The sequence below is a fragment of the Seriola aureovittata genome, chromosome 6 (assembly GCF_021018895.1).
Source record: "Seriola aureovittata isolate HTS-2021-v1 ecotype China chromosome 6, ASM2101889v1, whole genome shotgun sequence".
NCBI lineage: Eukaryota > Metazoa > Chordata > Actinopteri > Carangiformes > Carangidae > Seriola > Seriola aureovittata.
The window spans coordinates 1,715,690-1,732,064 of NC_079369.1; the positions used below are offsets into that span (position 1 = coordinate 1,715,690).

General features: G+C 42.7%; 1 protein-coding gene across 1 annotated transcript in view; it reads left to right on the top strand.

Annotated features, from left to right (window-relative positions):
• The first annotated feature begins 2,322 nt into the window (after positions 1 to 2,322).
• The window catches only part of lnx1 (ligand of numb-protein X 1), a 48,119-nt gene continuing 34,066 nt past the window's right edge, over positions 2,323 to 16,375 (top strand). The window contains exons 1-2 of the mRNA XM_056378058.1: positions 2,323 to 2,505; positions 13,465 to 13,857. The gene's annotated coding sequence lies outside the window, so the exon portion shown is untranslated. The remainder of the gene's footprint in view (positions 2,506 to 13,464; positions 13,858 to 16,375) is intronic.

Sequence of the window (16,375 nt, forward strand, 5' to 3'; positions counted from 1 at the left end):
AAATTGCTGCATGTTTAATTAATCCTGACTTTGTCTCCCACATGTCTTCTGTTACATTATTATTCCTCGCATCTTGAGGGTTGAATCCTCAGCTTGATGGCGAGATGTAATCAGTTGTTTCTTACTCACAGGGATGATGGGAAGGGAAGGGAAGGGATAGGGAGGTTTTTTGTTTATTTATATTTCTTTTGATACGAGTTTGACTCACAGGCTCTTAATGTGACATGGACAAGTCATTTCCTTTCCCAATTTGCCTTCGTCGGATGTTCACGTTTGTGTGTGTGTCTCCGGTACCTGCGGTATCAGACCTCTCTGGATTTTAGCTGTGTGGTTAATTATCACAGCCGACGCTCACAGAGCTGAGGGAGCAGGCTAAACTGTTTGCCTGCATTCGGTCCCAGTTCATTTAGCTGCTGCCCGCGGGACAGAGCCTCTTTATTATGAATGAGGCGCTTCATTGATGTGCCTCAAAGTCAGAGGCTCATTAGAGCTAAATACTGTGTGCTGGCTGCAGTTGCATCTTGATAACTGCAGCAGCAGTACACTACCATTCTGTCCTAACTCCATCAGTCTGTGGCGATGGCAGCCGCCTGACACGACTGATTTTTAAAGGTACAAACTGCATTTTCACACAAGTCACACAGAGAGCTGCTGCAGACAGATCAACAATTCTACATGTATTCTCCGTTTGTTATCAAAAATTCATCAGCTGGCTCATTTAACATGAATATAGGATTTGATTTGAGGTATTAAATGTGCAGAGCCACCATCAGACCTACAGTATTCTGTCTGCATGCTAATCCCAGCCCAATCCATTATGTTTCAGATGCAGTTGCTGTTATTATTGCCTTTTTCAGATCACACTTAAAAAGTGTCCTAGAGAGCTGAGTCTCTGCTGAGGGTTTAAGAACATATAGATGTGACATCTGTACAATGTAAACATCACCTGTGGGGCTGTGTGTGCATGCATGTGGGTGCACATGAGCATGAATGTGGAAATGTGAGCATGATTTGCTTCTATTTTTGTATCTTGGAGTAATTTTGACATGTGTGTACATCAAATGAAAGGCTATGGCAGACAGTTAGCTTAGCACAAAGACTGGAAACAGGGGGAAACAGTTAGCCTGGGTCTGTCCAAATATAACATCTGCCTACCAGCACCTCCAAGGCTCATTAATTAACACATTATATCCTGTTTGTTTTACAGGGTGTAATGTAATAATAAACCAGCCATTTTAGATTGTATGGGGGCTTGTATGATGGACTACTTCTTGACTCTGAGTAGTTGCCAGGCAACCAGCGGACACCTAAGACCAAGCAAGGTCACGCTTACAACCAAAGTGCTCACAGAATTGCGCTGGTGATGTCACTGGGAGCCAGAGCCTTAACACTATGACCGGGTGGTGTGTCCGTGGTATCGAGGTCCCACCCATTCACCCGCTTGACCCAATCAAGTGGGTTAATCACAGCTGTCAATCATGATACACCCCCTTTTTTTTATAGCAACAATAGAGCCCACCTGTTTTAAACCTAATTTTCTTCCATTTGCATATGTACATGTAATAAGCTCATAACAGAAGAGCTGTGAGGCCAAGATTCATTTATGAGAACTCATTTGAAAGGGAATATATTATAGTTTCTGAAAATGTGCTTGTTTTGAACGTGACTACAACCCAACCTAAACTACATCAGCTCATATGTGGTATTTTTTATGTATTTTTCAGTCCTTGCATGTAAAACAGTGGTATTATATAACTACCAACAGGATATACTTTATACAAGAACAATGAAAAAGCTCCACAATACTTCTAATAGTTTAATTTAATAGGCCTTTATAGTTCACTCTTTCACTGGCGCCCATAAACCTCTCTAAAAGGAAAACTGGGAGAAATGTGCTTTAACTCTTTAATATGAAATAATAGAAAACATTAAGCATTTTGCCTAAGAAACCTTTTGGAAGCATTAAAACAGAGCTGATCTGTTAGTTATATAGACCACAGCCTATTGGCCCTGCCTCTGAAGGGCCCGCCCCCCTTAGTTCGCTCTGATTGGTCAGGGGAGACGTCTATCTACAAGCCAGAGTAGTTAAAAAAAAAGTGTGGAAAAAAACGGGCTTTTTCCAACGGAGAGAACACGTCATTACGTCTGACACTCTGTTACAGCTTGTTGTCTTCAGCTGACCCTCCTGAAGTGAAATCTGTTTGGATCTTTACAGGGAGGGAAGCCGCCATTTTTTTTTAGCTAGAAAGCTAACAAACAATTAGCAGACCCGCGAACACAGCCAAGATGGAGCCGGACGGAAGGAGAGAGAGGAGAAGTGAGGGAAGAACAGCGGATACAAATCGCTCGGTCGTCTGTTTTGGACTTTTCAGGACGATATTGATTAAGCTGGAATACTTTTATAAGGAACCCTTTTGATTTCTGTGACCCGTGGACCCTTACGGACTAAAGGAATATAAATAACGGAGGAATGGAGGGAGAACCGGAGTTCTACAAGTCTAAACGGTAGGCGGTCACCACGCTCAGCTAGTACACCATGCTGCTAGATATTTATAAATCATATTTAAGTGCTTATGGTTAGTGCAAAATGAACTGAATATTTGAATTCTATAGGCTCTAACCGATCTAACCAGGTGCAGTCTGTTTATATTATAATATATATAATTATATTATAATCTGTTTATACACTTTCAGGACCTTCTAACGGCCCATTCATGCGCCAGCGGGCTGCATGAAGATAACTAAATAAAAGCAAACACCAGAAAGATGAACACTTGAACATACATCATAAGATAAGAAATAAATGTGACCATGGCTAGTTTGGCTCACGTCCTGTCCGTTAACAAGGAGGGAGCGGGGTTTGTCACTTTCATTTTGGCTTCACTTTTGCAGAACTGTCATGTCGTCCATCTTTACAGACATGTACAGTCTTTGCTTCTGAAGCCAGGCTAGCTTTCCAGCCCGAGCTAACCGCTAGCTGTGCACAAATTCATTACTAAGTGTATCTCCCAAAGTGTGAACATATATGTTAATATACAAAATGACAGTGTATTAGCTGACTGGATACTGTCACAGTGACACCCAGGCTGCATTGTGGGGCTCACAGAAACTCAAATCCATTTTTACTGCATCAGAAACCTCTACAGCTTCACTTACAGCAGAGCAGCTCAGATCAATATCAGGCAATGAGACTGTGCACCTCTAACTAACTGCACGCTCTGTTACAACTGTCTGTGAGGTGTTACCTTTTCACCACCACCGCTCTTACATAATCACAGTTTCATTGGACCAACACTGTCAGAAACACTTCATTTCCAAATGCATGAAACGGAGAACTACACAGCCAAACTGGAGCTGCTCATTGCTTTCATTTGAATAATTTTGCATAATGTGTGTTATGACTAAACACAGATTTTTTTTTCTTGTAATAAAAATGACAAAAGACAATGAAATTAATTCAATCTGTACGTAATTTCCCACCCCACCAGTTCCCCGTGTCTCCTTTATTGGTCCGAGGCCACTTCCCTGCTCCGTCTTGTGTTGCACCCGGTGAATATTTAGATGCACAAACTGTAGTTACCCTTCATTTCTCTGGCTGCTCAGTGCATGATGCTAATAAGTAGGGGGTTCTGGATAATGTTTGTTTTCATTAGCGTCTGCATATGTGTGTGTGTGTGTGTGTGTGTGTGTGTGTGTGTGTGTGTGTGTGTGTGTGTGTGTGTGTGTGTGTGTGTGTGTGTGTGTGTGTGTGTGTGTGTGAGAGAGAGGGGGAAAGCAGCGGGTTTATGGTGGTGAAAAGAGTACATGCACACGGCTCCCTCTGGGGTTGTTAACATGTGTATATGTGGTCTATGTCACTATTCTTTTTTTTTTTTTTCTCCTTCAATTGACTTATTGATCACGCTCTTAATTATGTAACAATTTCAGTTTAAAAATAGGCCTCTGTCACAGTCAATACGCTTTGTAATTAGCATCTAGCACAGCCTACCCAGCTCAGGCCATCTATACTACAGGATTAGGGAACGACTAAATGGGATTACCACCAGTCCAAGGACCCCTTTGTTATTCACTCTTTCACCCACTCTGAAATTAATAGACCACTTTAAATTCCAATTCAACATGCGGTGGCTTCAAACACACGAAACAGCTCAAAATCTAATGCCGTCCCTCCTTCATCCATCTCTTACGTATCAGCATGTTTTTTTTTTCTTCTGTACCCACCTTGATCTGTCACTGTGCAGAACAGGACTGTTGGCAGATAAAGGCGGGTACAGCCGTGCTGGGCAAACCTGAGATGTCTGATTACACCTCTACTTGTCGCCCACTGAGGACATGAGTTCCCTGAATCATCGGGGACATCAGACTCAGGCTTATACAGTAGTTGGCGTTTTATTTTAATCCTCCTGCGAAAATACACAGAAAACAGATTATGTTAATGCAGCATGTAACCTTTGCTAAAACAGAACTGTGATGGTTAAATTCCGCCTGTCTGTGCGTTAATGTTTGGCAACTGCGGGTGTGTGTTCATGATAGGTCAGTTTCTATTTATGTCCGAGCCCCCTCCCACTTTCAGCCCCCCTCGTCTTCCCCTCCATCCTCTCAATGATGCTAACCTCCACGTCTGCTTAACGTCACAGGACAGCCGCAGGGGAGGTCGAGGGAGGGGAGGGAGGGAGGAGAGGGAACAGGGACCAGAGGGAAATAGATGAGGAGGGGAGGCGTGGAAGGAGAGAATACAGGAGAGGGAGGAAACAGAAAGAGAGGCACAGCTCCAAGTGTGACCTCGGTGTCACTCCTGGCCTTCTCCTGCTGGTGGAGTCTCATTTTACACGCATGTATTAATCTGCGGCTCCTCACATTCATCTCAACATCTCCTCTCTCCTTCCTCGACTCCGTCAACCAGCGTTTCGGCTTAAAAGCCTTCGGTCTCCCGCTGCTCCCCCCATCCTGCCCGCCCGCCTTCATTAGCCATGTCGGCTTTCTCTCTGCTCTGTGATGTGAAAGCTCTCTTTCAGTTTTTACACAGCAGCTCTCCTCCTCAGTCTCTCCCACATTATAATAACTTCAGATTCAAATGCTGTTTTTCTTTATCTGGCTCTGACCCTGTTTCTGCTAAGCTTTTCTCAGAAGCTTGGGCAGCACTGCTTGAATATCTTATGTCACCCTTAGGTTATGACAACCATATCCGCCAACTGTGTCTCCCAGATACTGGTAATACGGCACACACTGTACTGAAAGGGACACACAAGAAGACAAAGACACTTTTTTTTGCAATAAGTTGTACACTGTAGAAAAAGAGGACAAGATTTTCACAGGACAGCCAGGTTACACATTAGGTAATATAGTTAACAGATCATCCTCACAGGGGCCTGATGTAATGTGAAGCCTTCAAACCTACATTCATTAGTGTAACGTAAATACATTTAGTATTATATAAGTACTGTGTTAAAAAGAATAGTTTTAGGAAATATGTTGATTTTCTTTCTAAGATTCACCCTCACCTCTCTCAAAGCCTCTGAAAACTGTTTCTGCACCAAACAGCAGACAGACAGAGTTAGCAACTAGCCGATGAACATAGTGCAGCATTTAACAGCTAAAGAGCCTAATGCTAACGCTAATGCTCACCTCTGGTCTTGTTTTCAGTTTCTGCTAGAAACCAAGAAATAGTCCTGCACATAACCCCCAGTAAAACCACAACAAATCAGTTTTTCACTTCAGTTTTTGTATGAATTAAAAAAAAAAAAAAAACATCATTATTGAGCTTAAGAGTTGCTAGTAGTTGGTGGATTTTGTTATATTGGGACATAGCCAGGCTAGCTGTTTCCCTTGCTTTCAGTCTTCATGCTATAGGCTAAGCTAAGCGGCCGCTGACTCTAACCTTAAATTTATCAAGAGCAAATAAGAGTATTTCCCGTTTTCTTTAAATAGAGGATCTGAATTCCCGTCATTGCAAAGATAACAGTCTAGTTACTCTTTTCCTTCAGTCACATTTAAAGGGTTGTGTAATCGGGCTTGGCTGAAGCGTGATAGTATGTTGGTTCCCGCCTTAGTTCTATGATTTTGTCAATGAAAACACTTAATACGAGCATATTAAAAGCAGTGGTAATACAGGTATATATGATGCAGTGTTCAGTCGACCTGACACATACAGGTATGATGTTATTATCCCTGCGTTATTTCTTTGACGTGGCTGTTGCCCGGGTCACGGTGAAGCTGTAAAGCTAAGCCCCGAGGCTGAATGAGAGCCATCAAGATGCCTCACATCAAAGACTGAGGGACTCCACCGGTGGCCGGCTTAAGAGCAGAGCAGCTGCTGTGACTGGAGCACATCAGACTCCTCTGTAGCAACACAGGGAGACAGGCAGTGTACAGTGAAAATCAATACAGCACAGATGTACTGCAGCAGCACGAAGGGACGCCATTTCCATAGCAACAGATGGATGGAAATAATGACCGTCACAAATGGATGTCAGAACACCCAGACAAGAGCAATTACACTGATCTCATAATTATGATTTTTTGTTTAATGTGATTTTTGTGCAGCACGTTCGAGGCAAGGTTTCGTGTCTCGTTCTGAATGCATGAATATTTTCTCACAACGAATAAACATGTTGCGTTTCACCGTATTAATAAGTTGTTAGAGCCCCTTCGGAAGATAATGCCTAAAAAATCTAAGGCTTTTTGGGAGAGCAGCTAAGCGCTCACAGTAGGGCAGAGCGAGAGGAGGAGAGATTTGTGAATATTTATTAAGCTTAATTCATTCAGCGCTCAACAGTCCTTCCCAAAAGGATGTTTGCTTTCAGAAACACTGAACAGAAACAGGCCCTCAGCCTCAGGTCTTCTCTTACAGGTTTTCGCTTTTTTTTACCAGTGTTTGTGCACGTCTGGATCATTTTATATCATCACTGACTGTTTGTTGTTTGCATGCATGTGGGTGCAGGGTTACACGGCAGTGGAGTAGAGTGACTGTCTAATAAAAGGATGAGAGGATTACGGCTGTGATGAATGACTCCGTCTGTTCACATTCTTGTAAGTCCTGGTCATCTGGCCTGTTGCATCATAAGCCCAATTTAATCACTCCAAAATACAACGAAATGATTGGAGCAAGACCAAGACGGGCCCTAACAGGCCTCTTTTTAATGTACGCTACCATATAACCTGACTTTTACATAAGCATTACTAACATTATGAAAGATGGAGGAGCTGGAGGGCATGATGTGACATTTCAGGTGAGGCTTGTCCTGATAGGAGAAGGTTGATTTTCCTTATGTAAATGTCACCGAAAATTAGGACGTGGTCGTGCTCCGTTTGCCACGAGGTCCCGCCGGGACATCGGGGGCTTGTCGGCAACTGAGATATGCAGGATTCAATAAATGGAGAGACAGATCTTTACAGTTTACCTGCAGCTGTTAAAAAACGATCAAAAGAAGTCATGTATACTGCATGTTCACATTCATCATCCAGTCATCTATGCATTAATTGCTTCAGGATAAAATCCATATAATTTCTGTTTTAATTGCATATATTCTCTGTGTTAGTCCTCACCCTATAAGACGTTTTAATCAGCCCTCTGCTGTTGCAGAACCCTGCAGCCAATCAGGCTAATCTGCTGTTACCAAAGGCAACCTCTGAGTGACATACGGGGTTGGCAGGGGTCGCTGGTAGCTGCTCACACTGGACCGGGATAATGAGACTGTCCCGCTGTCAAGCATCTGTGGCCCTGCTCTAGTTTTCCTTCGACACACACACACACACACACACACACACACACATATCCAGGATTTTATGTGCTGCCACGAACAAAGTTGGACAGAAACATTGAAATGAATGTAAAATCCCAACATTTTAGCAGCGAGTCTCGTGTTAGATTGATGGTTAATGTGTGTGTGAGGGCATCTAGGTGTCTGCGAGTGAGCGTGCGTCTCAATAGCGGGGGGTGTAGTTTTGACAGTACAGAGATTAAGCACATTCATCTTCATTTGAGGGCTGATGTTAGCTGTGTTACCTGCTGGAACAGAAATGCTCCGGTTCCCCCTGAGACTCAGACCCCCCCCCCCCCCCCCCCCCCCCTCGATTCAACGCTGAAAACTGAGTCAGACACACTCGCTTCATATCTCTCTCTCTCTCTTTAGTATGTGTCTTCCTAGCCTCTGATTCTGTATTCTACTCAGCGTCTGCCTCTTGTCCCACATGTGCAAATGTCTCCCCTCTTTTTTCTTTTTTTTTTTACAATCTGGCTCGGTGTCACTGTGACATTTGACAAATAGCATAACAAATCCATCCCTTGCACTGTGAATGATGACATTCACCCCAGTGATTACTGCTTATAGAGCAGGTGTCAGATCTGCTGCACACATGCATGTTCCGCACACACACACTTACATAAGGCACTTTTCCCTGTGTCATACGTGGAGCCTCGTTTGACACTAGACTAATGACTTCTTGAATACTTCATTATTTCCACATATTATTTTGTCAGAGCTGGGAAAATTAAAATCGACTGCCCTACTTTATCACCGCGCCTTTCTGTGCAAATGAGACCAGCAGTGATAAAAAAAAAAAAGAGAAGTGCAACACTTTGATAAAAACTCTCTCCAGAACTCGCTCTCTCCGTCTTGTCTCAGTGTGTGGCTGCAGACTGAAGTGTGTGTGTGTGTGTGTGTGTGTGTGTGTGTGTGTGTTGTTCGGGTAGGTGGCAGCGGGCCAGTCGTGTCAAGGCAGAGACTAATGGATGAGCTCCTGTTTGATATGTGGCGTTTTTGTGTGTATATATGTGAAAGTGAAGTGCGTGCATTTGTATATGTGTCTCTGGGAATGATGGAAAGCCTCATTCTATTACTGCCGTGAGTGAAGGGTTGAGGGAAACAATATGAGACAGGGGCACTTGTGTATTTCAGATGCCACCTTGAATCAAGTAGCTGAACATTACCAGTTGAAAGCAATTGACTCAGAAAAATGTATTCATTAAAAAACAAACAGCCACGGTGAAACAGCACCACTTTTTTTTGTGAGATTGAATAAACTGAGAGGAGGTTTAATAGAAGAAAAACCAGGATCAGAAGTGGTCGGAGGGTAAACTACCAGATGAAGAAGAGGTCTGAAGTGTTTTTCATTCAGGTTGTTGAATGATTACACAGAATATGACGCAGAGATCAAGTCTAAAAAGTCTGAAAGCATTACCTCTGTATTCCTATTGTCCTAACTTACCTGAGGTAAATCTCTCCTACAAGGGAAATCTAAAAATAGCCACATCTTATCACGTAGTTGCAGGAAATCTGAACTCACCAAAATGATTAATAATGAATCAAGTCCGGTTTAACGTATCAAATTAAAGGGAAACTCCACTATTTGTCATTATTTTTGTTCAGGTGAATAGTGACTAACAGCACTACCAGCGAAGCCGCAAGAGGGAGGGGCAAGCTGAAAATGTGTACGCTATGCTAGCTACGGTATTTTAACTGCTGCAGCGGTGGTTCAGGAAGTTTAGTCTTTAGCATGGCACAGCGTCATAGAGGGGGAAAGTGCAGGCTGCTTATTTACACAATGCTGCTAAGTTGATCCCGAGCTCATTTTAAAAACACGTTAACATTTATAAGTTGTCCAATTAATAAAACGTTCCCTTGGTTTCGCTTGTTGCTATCATTATGTGACCTGTTCTGAAACTTGTGGATATAAACCAACGCAGCTATCGCACTTTTAAGCTTCTCTAGTATGCACACAAGCTAAACCGAAAGTGAGCCACACCATCACAGTATTAAGTAAGTTAAGTAAACAAACCAGCATGTATGAATACAGCAAGTAAACCAGCCTGCAAGTAGACCAAGAGCTGAGCCTGCATTAGTGCCGGAACTACAGGGATTTGTGTTACAGTAAATCAGGATTGTTTTTTTAGAAAGGCTCAACCTCCTTGTTCTGATTAATGTTATTCTTGCCAAAGTTTTCATTTCCCAAACCTCTACACCAGAAGTGATGAGTAAGTTCTTATCATGACCAACATATTAATGGACAACAATGTGAGAATAACATGAACAGATGTTGGAATGGACACCTTCAACCCTTACATCCCTGTCTTGTTGTCTCTAGTTTTCACAGTCAAAACAATTCCAGTGCAGAATGACTAACAGAATAACTGTAGTGGCATTTATACGTGCCATAGTTGAAAATGATTATTGAGTGAAGCAGTGTCTCAAGATAGTTTTATTTTATATAGTCGGTGAGGGCATATTGAGTCAAAATTATTGACCTTTTGTAAAAGGAGGAAAGCTGAGAGTGTATTGCTTTTCCCCTGGATTGACCCCCAAGTGTGCGCTCTCAACACTCAAGCGCATGGATCTCTAGGGACTCACACCCGCACCCAAGATCACATTAGAAGGATAAGGAGGAGGCCATCTCCATGGTGACGGCGTCTGTTTGATGACCTTCCTTCTGCTGTTTTCTCTCCTCAATATTCATGCTACGAAGAACATTTGAACCGGTACCATGAAATATGGATACTGTGTGGAAAGGAAGAGGGACGACCGACCTTTCACTGACATGTGAGAACCGGTAGAAAAAGAAACTGATGAAGTGTATTTCAAAAAAGAGAGTTAAAAGAGATCTTCCCCGTCTCTGTATCAGCTGGTTCCCTTACATTCTCATCCGCCAACTGAATTCAAATCATCGCCGCGGAGGAAAGTGTGTCAGAGGAATGTGAATTGCAGCTAAGCCGAGAAGAAGTAAAGAGAGCCGGAAAGTGTGTTTGGCGTGTGTGTGCGTGTGTGTGTGTGTGTGTGTGTGTGTGTGTGTGTGTGTGTGTGTGTGTGTGTGTGTGTGTGTGAGAGAGAGAAAGGGAAATAAGAGGAGAAGAGAAAGTGTCCTAGAGAGACGGGGGGAGATTGGTTTCACCTGCACCACGGTGTTTAGATAAACTCCAGCAGCAGGGAGCTGAGGACTCAGCAGAAATGAAACAGGATGCAGGTTCAACTCAGCACTTCAAAGAGAACTGAGAAGTTCAAGAAACTCAAAATCTTCAAATCACTGTGGCAACACACACCGTGTAATTTAGCAAAAGAAGTATTTCATGGGCATTTCTTAGCAGTTAGCATATCCTGCTATCCTGCTGTTCATCAGAGAAGAGAAGAGGAGGGAAGAGAAGTCATGTGGAAAGGAAGTGGGAGTGATATGACAGCTGTAAAGGTCACAGTGGGAACTACTCTACTGTTTCTTGTTCATCAACCTTCACTCACCCAGTGGAGGGGCTGCACTCAGCCTGATTGTTCAGTGAGTGTGAAGTTTTACAACAAATACCTTTTACTTTCCAGATAAAAAAAAAAAAAAAATCACATGGAGAATCAAGAGATTCTGTTAATGTCAAACTCAAATAAAATCCACTTGAAAACAAAAATGCTTTAAACTAATTACTAATTTAATGTTGCATCTTTATAAAAGGTGAATTTAAAATCACAATGTGACAACCTCTGAAGTCATCTTCAGCCTTTTTAATCAAAGTGTCTCTATGAGGCTGCACTGATGCACAATGGTGCTTTGAGCTACATGCTAACATCAGCCTGCTAACATGCTAGCATGCTGTTGCTACGTAGGTATGATGTTTACTATGTTTACTATTGGCACTATTAGCATGCCAACGTTTGCTATTTAGCACTAAACTAAATGAACAGTTGTAAGTTTGATCTGATAATGGCACTAGATGAAAAGTCAGGGGATCACCGAGGTTATTACTGTTCATCCTGAAGGGAATATGAATGTGTGTAAGAAGTTTCATTGCAGGACATCCAATAGTAGTTGAGATATTTCAGTCTTTTAGCCTGTATTTCTTTATGTAATGGTAAATTGGCACAATTTAAACAATTCCAAATTAGCTATTAGACTGAAAAAAGCTGATGACTGAAGTGTAGGTCACACTGAATGTAAACGTGTATTATGTCTGTGTTTTCAGATTTGAGTCCAAGAGGGAGTGGGATTTCTGCCACTAATTGTGGTAATTAGGGGCTGTAAGGGTTTCAAAGTACTTAAATTGCCTCCATGAGCTGTGTCACAGACTCTGCTGCAGCTCCGACTGCAGAGCGTGTTGGTGAGCGGGTCACATCAGCGGGACAACCTACAATAACTAACTTCCTGTTGTATTCAGAACACTACATGCATGTGTCTCTCACCTCACACAGTGTTTTCTGTACCACCTCTCCAACTCTCCCCTGCCCCATTAACTATTTTCCCAACTATTCTCATGTAAAGAAATACAGGCTGAAAGAAGAGGAAAGGAAGGAGCAGGTGTGTTGATTTTGTTGAGTTTCATACTTTGAAAACATCTGGTCCAGACTGAAATATCTCAACAACTATTGAATGTCCTGCAATGAAACTTCTTACACACATTCATATCCCCTTCAGGATGAACAGTAATAACCTCGGGGATCCCCTGACTTTTCCTCTAGTGCCATTATCAGATCAAACTTACAGCTGTTCATTTAGTTAAGCGCTAAATAGCAAATGTTAGCATGCTAACACGCTAAACTAAAATAGTAAACATAATAAACATCATACCTACGTAGCATCAGCATGCTAGCATTGTCACTGAGAGCATGTTAGCATGCTGATGCTGACTGACACTGCTCTTTTTAACAAATAAACATGACACTCATACATCTTGCTGTCGACAAGCAATGCATATGTATTTGGCATTTTTCATTTCATTTTTCAGTATTTTAAAGAAGGATTTCTAATACAAGACGGTTCCATCACTTCAATTGTTTGGATAATTCTCCTCATTGTATTTGTAATGCAGCACTTGAGTCACTGATATCGTGTGGCAGAGTATGATCATACGCATTACACATACGACTAGTTATGGCACATACTGTAGCTGCAGGTACTAGAGACTGTTCTCTCTGTATTGGGTAAGTAATGAGTCAGCTCTGCTCACAGAGTGACTCATGAAGAACCGTCATTTTGAGTCCGCAGTCGTGTTTGTCTGCAGCACCTGTGGCTCACGGTCTCCGGGTTTAATGAGTTTCGTGAGGCAAGAAAAAGCCGAGAGGAAAACCACATCTGAAAACGAGGATAACGACTGTTTTTGTACAAAGCCGGAGTCACTCGCACGGCTTTACAAAAGCAGCTATTGTCCAAGAGAGGCTCAACCACAACAAAAAAAGAAGGCCCTACACAAGCAACAAGTATAATAGTTTCTGTGTTGTACACAGGTTTAAAACACTTGCCGAACAGGGGAGCATTAACTAAGCCTGAGACACGTTGTCATTTACTCAGATTATGGGCTTCCTGTTTAAACAACAGCACAGTGCTTGTGTTCATGCAAATGTTCTGCATGAAATCAATCATGCAGGTATATAAAATGTTATGTGGACTATTGAATAACTTGTACCTCAAACATTTGGTGACCTTTTGCAAAAATGCTTTTGTTTGCTGGTCGTACCAGTGTCCATTCTTTCATCTTCTGTCTGCTTCACTTTATAGGAAATTCCAGTTTCTCCCGAACTCCCAGAGCAGGTTTGGGCAGTTCTCTTGTTTACCTTTTCACTGGCTCCGCCCCCTCTGCGCTGCCACTTCCTGATCACCTTGGCCTGTTGGAGGTGAGCTGGTTCTGAGCTCACACAGGAGCAGCCTTCCCCTGCTTTGGGTTGGAGAATCCCCCAGAGACCGGCAGCCAGATAAAATTTCTTCACTTGAAGACCGGCAGCCAATCGGAGGCCTCCGTGTCTGGGACAAAGTCCTCTTTACTGAGTCATTTAACTCTCCTTTCCTTCCCCTCCACCCCCTCTCGGAATGGTTTAATGTTACACCCTCTGCAAGGCTTTACCTGTCCAGGTGAAATGCACTGTTGAAAGCGAACACTGCTCATGAAGTCATGTAAGTACTCCACTACAAGTTGATTTTTCATTAGAAATCTGCTTGTTATTTGTCTTTAACGTTTCAATAGTTGCTGCCTGTTGCTGCTCCGTGGGCGAGTGTGTTTTCACCGTCACTTTGCTTGTGTGTGTGTGTGTGTGTGTGTGTGTGTGTGTGTGTGTGTGTGTGTGTGTGTGTGTGTGTGTGTGTGTGTGTGTGTGTGTGAGATAAATAATAACTATAATGATGATGTACGTGTAGATTTTATGTTACTTATGTGTGTGGTGGTTGTTCAGTACAGTCTGTGCTGATCTAGTTAGCCATTCTGATGTTAGAGACACTTCAGAGAGCTTCACATCTGCCTGCAGCTGTTCTCCCAGACTGAGGTGTCAGGTCTGGCTCAGACTCACCGTCCAGATCGCTGTGAACCCGGAGAGAGACCAGCTCACACACACACACACACACACACACACACACACACACACATGCACACAAGCTTTATGTAGAGGTTAGTGAGAGGGCAGGAATTACATTACTCTGTTGCTCCACATCCCATATGTTCTTTCTACATGGAACGAGATGTGCTAGATGTCCAGTTATGTTAGTTATATAATATTATGTGTGTGTCCAGCTCTTAATGAGTGTGGCTTAAGCCTGAGAGCTTGATTTATAAATTGGAACAAACTAAGAGAAAACCGCAGTCTCCATTTGGTTTCATTCCATTAGTCTTATCAGGCAGAGAGGTTCCTGCAGGTACAGGTAGGAGTCAATGACTCATAATGAGATTGTTGATTGGGTGTGTATTACCCAGAAATTCTTCTTGTTTTGTTTTTTTGTGTATAGTTATGAAGCAGATGTCTGCACAAGGAGAAAGAAAAAACAGCTTGCTGGAATTTTCAGTGTTTCGGGGACGTGTCTGAACACAGCGACTTTGTTGGCTTCTGTGTGTGTCCGTGTTTATAGAGCTGCTCGGAACAGCAGCGCTGATCTGATCTGGCATCAGCAGATTATCCTGATAGCCGAGGACTTATATTTTTTATTATGAGTTGATGATGAGCTGATATTGTTCAGGATCTACTTTCTGCTCCCACTTTGTGCTGTAATTGTGTCGGTGAGGGTTAGTGGCCTGTGATCGAGCGCTTTGTGAGACCACACCTGGTACAACTGCAGCTGGACTCTTTGGAGACTTTACACACATGTCATTAAAATAAAATCTGCAATGATTAACAAACTAGTTGTGTAAAGGAAGGCTGTGTTACGGAGCTACACACTCTCCGTCTGATCCGTCTGACGGAGCCTTCAGCTCTGAAGGCGTGTTTGTTTGATTCGTACAGATATGATTTGATTTCTCCAGCTGAACATAAGGAGTGGATGTGTACACAGCAACGTGCTAACTCGGCGAGACTGCTGACGCAGGGTCGTTTTTTAAATTTTTTTTTTACTCAGTCATTAGAAAAAGGCGCTGACTGTGCACAGCCTTGTGTCATTATTAACTCGTCAAGTCATCTCAGATCACAGGAGAGCAACCTGAGAGTGAATCAACAGCCTGATTTACTGAAGTGTGCAATATGTGAGGAAGAAGGTGTAGGCTATCTTGAATAAACAACTCTCCCTGCTCTCAATAGCTGAAGGTCGGCTTGTTGATCCGAGGCTTGACACGACTTTGGTTCAAAGACAGAGAAATCACTTTATCTCTGTTTCGTATTTACAGTCCAAACTCTGTTTTTTCTTTCACCCGTGTGATCAAAACCGAAACCGAAATGTTTGCAGAACATTTCTCATGCTCGTTTGGCTCTTGGATCGCAGGCGTAGCTTTTAATAAAACGTCACTAATATGTAGTTAAAGTGCAGCCAATCAGCCAATCAGCCAATCTCTGCTATGGCCCGTTGTGGCTGTGTCGTCGTGTCATTCAGGTATTAGGACTGAGCCAGAGAGAGATGTTCCTCAGGTGTCGGGTGTGTCCTCCTGAATCTGTGTGAGAGGGTGTGTAGAGGTGCGTGTGTGTGTGTGTGTGTGTGTGTGTGTGTGTGTGCGTGTGTGTGTGTGTGTGTTCGAATGCATGTCTCAGCATGCATTTTTTGTGTGATCTTCATTCCAATCACAGATTATTATGGTTAATAGGTTCCAGTCAGGCAATCTATCCTGTTGCTGGAGATGTCGTCCATTTTGTTTTGAGCACAGTCTCATCCTGTTATTTTTATTGTTGGCGTGAAGATATATTTTAACACCAAAAAGTTTCCTCAGAGAAAGAAGAGAACAAACTTAAAGGAGATTATGTTATCCTGCTCAGATCAGGAGGAGGAGAGAATATCAAACCACCTTCATTTTTCATTTTCTTTAACATTGAATCACCTTTTTTAGAATATTTTTTTATTATTTCCAGCCCCTGCTGGCAGGTATTTTCTCTTCCTTTCTGTCTCTACACATCTTCTCCTGCGTGCAGGGATGAAAGTGCTCTGCTCCACAGATCAGACCTGATCTCAGCCACAGCAGGTGTCACGGCCTGTGATGAATCAGCCGTGTTACCGCAAGTTCTCG